Genomic DNA, 7506 nt, shown 5'->3' with positions numbered 1-7506 from the left:
AAGTAATCTGCCACCTGGCCTGTCCTCACACAATTAGTGCAGAGAACAGATTCCTCTTCTGAGGAATATACACGAATAGTTTTCCTAAAAGGTCAAATGAAACTTATGATTCATGCTCAAAACAAGTCAAAAATAATAAAAGAGGATCTAAAGTGTGCCTGAAGAGAACTCACATTTTAATTAAACTAAGTAAAGCAAGTTTAATGTTTTTTTCAGATGTGCCAGGTTTTTTATTACCCTTTTATTTAATATGAGTTAAATGTTTTTTGAGTTCTGTGAAAGTTGAGGGTTTTTTAAATAATTCATTATTATTAAGATACTTTTTTTAGTTGCCTCTCTTTTGAAATACTAGCTGTTAAAAATCATTATAGTCTGTCTCAAAATGAGATTTGTTCTAGTAAGTGTTCTATTGCTGTGAAGAGACACCACACCTATGGTAATACTTATAAAGGAAAGTGTAGCTGGAGAGCTTCTCTCCAGCTCCCACCAAGCCCTGGCAGTATTACGGCCCCACTTATAAAATAAACACACAGACTCTTTTATTATTTAAACTGTTTGGCCTAATGGCTTAGGCTTTTTGCTATCTAGTTTTTCTATCTTAAATTAACCCATTACCGGTACCTTACATCTCGCTTTTCATGGCAGCAGCTGGCAGTGTCTCTCTGCCTCAGCCTTCCTGTTCCCAGAATTGTCTTTCCTGCTTGTCCCGCCTACACTTCCTGTCTGACTACTGGCCAATCAGCATTTTATTTATACAGAGCAATATCCACAGTACTTAAGAATTTAATTGGGGCTTGCTTACAGTTCCAGAGGTTTAGTCCACTTTTATCCTGGCATGCATGGCGGTGTGCAGGCAGGCATAGTGCTGTAGACGTAGCTGACAGTTCTACATCTGGATCTGTAGGGAGCAAGGAGAGCAAGAGCCTCTGGGCCTGGCCTGGGCCCTTGAAACCCCAAAGTCCACCCCAGTGACACACTTCCTCAACCAAGCCACACATCCTAATTCTTTCAAATAGTGCTACTCCCTGGTGACCAAGCATTCAAAACTATGACCCTATGGGGGCCATTCCTATTCAAACCACCACAAAAATCATAGAAAACAAAGTGAAATATAAATGCTAGAATACAGTTCAGCGATAGAATATTTCCCTAGCACTTGATGCTCTCAGGTCAGTCCCCAGCAGCATCATAACAAGGAATCAATAAACAACAGCAAAAGGAAACATTCCTCTAATCAAACAGAATCAAAATGATAACTAATTTGATGAAGGACACAATGCCAAACAAATGAGGAGGGTCCAGTTCTGGATTGGAAAAAAGAAAAAAAAAAACCTCTGGCATTAAGCCAAGGCTGTTTCTCCTTCATTAACTTCCTTCTATGTGGAATAAGTCAACCCTTCTTCCATATATGGCTACTAATTCATTTCTTCCATGGTGTGACTGGGCCACACAGGGCAGAGATTCTTATATTTGGTTTTCTGGCTGAGGCCATTTTAGGTTTGACTAGAACTTGATCTCCTTGATGGAAATCCTGTGAAAATTTACCCAACTCTGGTCTATGAACCCAAGGTCAAGATGGCCCAGCTAACTCAGCTTCTCTTCTATTAAACTGCCTGCCACAAGGATCTCCCCCTCCAGCTAACCGCTGTTCTTAGCTCCTCCTGAACTGGCTGGTTATGCAAAAGCTCCCCTGGAGCTACAGAGTGAGATAACAGGATGTGGATTTTGCTTTAAAAGCTCCCTTGTTCTAAACACCATGGCAGGGTACACCTGGGGTCACTAGTCCTTGCCTGAGTGTAGTCCAAGCCACTAGAAGACTTTTGGTTGTCTATGAATTATGTCTGAGTGGTCTTCTCTGGTAGACTCCCTGTAACAACATAATTTTTTAATAATTATTGGAGTGATATTTTGAAGGAAGATTCTTTAAGATAACTATAACTATTCTTTTTATTAGTTTTATTGATGTACAAATAAAATTAGGCAAATGCAAGTATTTTATGTGAATCTCTGAAAAGGAGATAGAAAGAAAGTAAAAAAAAATTATACTTCTGGGTAACTCAGAAATGGACAGGTTTGCTGAGCTATTGGTGGAGGCTTTGTAAGTGACTGCACTGACGGGGTAGCTTCTGGAAGGATAAGTTCATTTTCTTGTTAATGGGGTAATTATTATTCCTCCCCTCTCTGAGGCATATCTTCAGGTGAATCAAATTTCCTGTGTGGACTCCTGGTCAGTATATTGAAAAAACCATCTGGATTAACTCTTGAGGGAGTAGATAATAGTATGTACTATTTTAGTCTTCATGCCAGTAGATCAGAATGTCTGAAGGTAGGACAGGAGGTAGATTCTCTTATTTTGAACACAATGAAATATCTTTCTCTTAATAGGTCCCAACAGAGCGCTAATACCCGTTCTCAGTGGCCTCCAAGACTATTGTGGTAATTCTTCTCTCAGGAGTTGAGCCCTTAAAATCACTGAGAGGTGGGCAGGAATTGGATAATAGATACAATATATTTTACCATGAAAATCTAGAAGTTCTATTCCAAAATTATTTACCAGAAAGGATTAGTGTATAGACTGGAGTTTGGTCACACCCCATATCTAAACAGCAAACATATGTACTTATTAAGGAAAAGATAACAAGGAAGAACTCCCCTCTGGCTCTCCTGGTCTCTGGGATGATATGGTGGTTTGAATAGGAATAGTCCCCATAGGCCTATATAGGTGTGGCCTTGTTGGAGGAAATATTCACTGAGTATGAGCTTTAAGATTTCAAAAGACCACACCAAGCCCAGGCTGAAGCCCAGGCCAGGCTCACTCTTGTCTCTCTGTTCTGTCTCTCTGTCTCTCTGGATCAGAATGTAGCGCTCAGGTACTACTCCAGCACAGTGTGTGCCACGTGTCCTCTGCCATGGTGATAATGGACTAAGCCTCTGAACCCCAGTTAAATGTTTTTCTGCACAAGAACTGCCTTGGTCAGGATGTCTCTTTACAGCAACTGAACAAGTCACTAAGTCAGCTCGACAGAGAAAGGATAGTTCTTTCTTCTAGTCATGTACAAGAATCAGAACAATTTATTTTTTAGTCCCTTCCTAACTTTCTGTGTCTCCTGCCCTCATCTGTGCAATAATTTAATAATATTCTCTTAGTAAAATTCAAGCATTCATGATCTCCAGAACCTATTCATCCTATAACTGTGAGTTTAGACTTCTGACACTGTTTCACCCAGGTCACCCACCCCAAACCAGTGATGATTACTCTTCTGCCCTATGCTTTACTGTGTTTTATTTATTTATTTTTGTTAACGCACATGCGTTAATTACTTGTCTAATTGTTGCAAAATAATACCTAACCAAAAATGACTTCTGAATTTTAATTCATAGTTCCTGGTATAGACAGTAGGAAGCCGTGATGGCCGGAACCTGAGGCAGCTACTCACATGCCATCCAGCAGGAAACAGATGAGCCCTTGGTCTCAGCCTGCTTCCTCTGTTTCATTCATCCTGGGACTCCACACAGTGCTATGGTGCTGACCATGTTTCCAGGTGGTCTTTCTATCTCCATTAACCTAATGTAGATAATCCCTCACATCCATGTACAAAGGCTTGTCTCTTCATTGGTTTTATATCTGTCTGTTGCAAGGGATGTCATATAGCTTGTTCATCACCTTCCTCCCTCACTCTCTTTTTTCCTTTCTTGTTTCTGGATTATTTCCTGATCGCCTAAACATTTATTCATCCACATTGCTGTAAGTGATAAGCTCTCCTCTAGGAGTGAATATTGTTCTATATTACTCTATTATTTCTATATATTTTATATATTATATTTTTTCTACTTATCCACCAATGGATATTTACATTGCTTCTATATCTTAGCTATTGTAACTCAGCAATGAACATGAAAGTGAAGTGAATTCTACTTTCTTCCCTTATACCCTCAACCTAGATTATTGAATCATACATTTGTTTTATTTGTAGTTTCTCCAGGAATCTTTGTATTATTTCCCATAATAGCTACACCATCTTATATTTCTTCTACCAATATACTTTCTGTCCCCTACATTTGATGTATTTTGACTGTTTGAAAACAGGTATCCTAGAAGATATGCGGCTCTACCTCCTCGTGATTTCATTTGTATGATCATGGTGATTATGACCTTTTAATACATTTTTACTCTATCTGTGGGAGACTTGCTCCCACTTTTTTCCCCAGAGTACTCTTGAGGAGTGAGGGATAAGAGATTTAGATAGAAGTATAGAGGGGAGAGAGACAGATAGAAACACAGGATAGCCTCGAGAGGGCCAGGATCTTTATCCACCTGCCCCCCTGTCTCTTCAAAAGGGCTTTTTAAAGGAATGCCAAATGGTGGAGCAGAAGACCTCCCCCTAGCACAGGCAAGTGCAGACCCTTCCAAACACCTGGTAATCATACACGTGGTCAATCCATCCCCTTATGCAGCCCTGCTGGGTAAAGCAAGCTCAGATCTCACTAGGAAACCTCTGTGGGCTCCCACATCTATCCTTCTGTACTTTGGCAAATCACTGTCAAGGAAAATGTAAAAGGAGGCTCTAACCGTCTTCTGACTAATATGGAACTTGGCTACCTAAACACATGTTAGAAATATATTCATATTTTCTTGCATTAATTTGGGGAAACAAGAATTCACAGCATTATAGCAAGAATTCAAGGTCATATTGATAAATACAAGGAAAATATCCTTAATTAACAGGTGCTTTTGCTAGCATAAGTTGCTTTGTTTTCAAGGTAGAAAGATTTCATTTAAAGCATTCAATTGAGTTATGGCCTTTGCCTCATGATTCACTTAGTGGCAATTCTAAATGGAAGAATAACCATGGCCTGAGGAGTCAAAGATGACTTGTACATTTCCACAAAGTGCCAAATGTGGTTGTGTAGCAATTTGATCATAATATTGTGATGATTTCTATTTATATATAAATGTCTTAAAATTATTGTTAACTATATACATTTAAGTCATTTTGGTCATTTGTTTTCTCTGTTGCAAGCATATGTTTTTATCTCATTTGGTAAATTGTTAAATTTCAAACTTATCTTCTCATCCCCCATCCCCTACCCTTTATTGCCCCCCTCACCCCCAGTTTACTCATGGAGATCTCACCTATTTCCCCTTCCTAGGGCAATCCATGAGTTCCTCTTAGGGTTGTCCTTGTTACCTGGCTTCTCTGGAGCTGTGGGTTGTAGTCTGGTTATCTTTTGCTTTACATCTAGTTTCTACTTATGAGTGTGGTTGGTATGTAAAATGAAAAAAAAATATGGGTCTGACTTAGTAATGAAAAAAATTTCAAACTTTAGCAAGACATGCTTCATAGAAACACTTTAACATTACTACACTACTGTAAATGCTATTACAAATGGTACAGAAATGACTGAACAGTTTATGAATATATGTGAGAAAGTTTTCAGGGATCATCAGTCATATCGTCATAATAGGCAAACATTTGGTAATGAAAAGCACATTTAGAAAGTGCTATTTACTCAACCAATAAAAGACCTTGATATTATAATATTTTTAAACTATCAACTGAAACAAATATTTAATTTCCTAAGCAAACAGGGTTAGCTTACTTATTACTTAAGGAAGATATTATTTTTTAATGCCAAAATTAAGAAAAATAGTTTCTGCAAGTTTGTGATAAGTTGCCCTTATAAAAGAATTAACACGTGAAAATAAGCCCCCTTGTTCTGTTGCCATATAAGTGAGTAACCTGACTGTCTGGATTAGCGGTCACACGCGTCAGTCTTAGGCTTGCAGGGCGGTGTGTACCACTGGTTGAATCAGTGTTACATTTCCTGCTGTGATTACTGTCAATGCCAGAGAGAATGAGAATTCTTCCTTACCTCCTACATTTTCCAGAACATATCAATGTAATACTGTACTTTCCATAAAGCAGGGTCAACAATCAAGAACATTTTAGATTAGATGAGTTTTACAGAGTTTGTAACTAAGGAAATCTACTGGAAAATATCTACTGTCTGAGGATGATGAGAGAGTATGGAATTATGAGGAAGGGAAAGACAAAGGAAGGAAGAAAGAAAGAAAGGAAGGAAGGAGGGAGGGATGGAGAGAGGGAAGGAAGAAAGGAGTCTTGAATGACTACTGACACCTGTAGACATTATGATAGCTCATTTGAAACCCAAACTATGTAAGAGAAGTGCCGGTATCCATCCAACCAATAAAGGCAAGGACAGAAGTGGTTTCCTATGAGTGTTCTGAAGAGTGAGCAGAGTGTGATTTACTAGACTAACTGTTTATCTGGCACTGACATTAAACAGAATATTTCTGTTCCAAATAATATTATCGGCCATGTAGGGGTGTGTGTGTGTGTGTGTGTGTGTGTGTGTGTGTGTGTGTGTGTGTGTTTGTATTGTGTTATATAGGAAGCTATTCAGATTGAAGATTAAATGATTCTATTAGGAAATTCTGAAACTTGGCAGGTTCATGAATGGTAATTTTATTTATCAATAAACCATTGATCATTTAGTCTTCATGAAAATATCCATAATGTTATGTTGGCAATCTCCCAAACAACTTCTAATGTTGATGATTTCTTATAAGAATTAAAAACTTAAGATTCGCAAAGCTACACAGAGAAATCCTGTCTCGAAAAACAAAAAAACAAAAAAAAAAAACAAAAACTTAAGATTTTGTTCTCATGACTATAGTTCACTACACAGTGAGGACACTGACTAAAAATAGCTAAAAAGAAAATGTGCATAGAGTGGAGTAGTGTAATTTAAAGATATTTTAAATTTTTAGTTAAAAATTATTTTCTGATATTTTAGTGTGTGTGTGTGTGTGTGTGTGTGTGTGTGTGTGTGTGTGTGTGTATGTATGTGCATGCTGATGAATGTAAACCTGGGTGCATGAATACCATGGCACATGTGTAGAGGTCAGAGGACAACCTTGAATGATGGTCCTCACTTTCATCTCATTTGAGGAAAGGTCTCTTTTAATGCACATTTCTGTAGATTCCTGTCCAGTTGCTGTCGTGTTTCCAACTCCAGTCTTGCAGTAGGAGGGTTTGGATTACAAGTGCATGAACAACAGCCCCCCACCCCTAGGAGAGAGCACAAATGCTCTCTCACTACTACAAATTATGCAGTTGAGTTTCCTGCACTTGGGGAAATCACAGGGGTCAGCACATTCAGAGTCTAGTGGATAAGACTCTCCTTGGGAAAGCCACCTTCATGATCATTGTATCTCCACTGCTAGGTTAGTATGAAACACCCAGATTTTACATGAGTTCTGGATAATCAAATTCAGTTCCTGCTACTTGCATGACAAGCATTGTATCCACTGATCTGTCTCTCCACCCAAGATATTTGTCTTCTCCCAGGATAATCACAGGTAGAATGCTTCATTTTCTCAGCAACAATGTGTAATAACAGTTGGCAAGAGTTACTAATCAAGAATGTTCATTGAAGGCTCAGTATTTTATTTCAGGTAATTTCAAGCATAGAGCACCTGAA

The 7506-nt window shown here is 38.5% G+C and overlaps 1 non-coding gene across 1 annotated transcript; it reads right to left on the bottom strand.

Moving 5' to 3' along the window:
• Positions 1 to 7097: 7097 nt before the first annotated feature.
• Positions 7098 to 7257, bottom strand: LOC114710509. The gene has a single exon (XR_003737066.1). It is a non-coding gene; the product is annotated as a U1 spliceosomal RNA (small nuclear RNA).
• Positions 7258 to 7506: the final 249 nt, after the last annotated feature.

This window comes from Peromyscus leucopus, chromosome 8a (genome assembly GCF_004664715.2).
Source record: "Peromyscus leucopus breed LL Stock chromosome 8a, UCI_PerLeu_2.1, whole genome shotgun sequence".
NCBI lineage: Eukaryota > Metazoa > Chordata > Mammalia > Rodentia > Cricetidae > Peromyscus > Peromyscus leucopus.
Note: the sequence above shows the minus strand (reverse complement) of the source record. Positions and strands in the feature narration are given on the sequence as shown.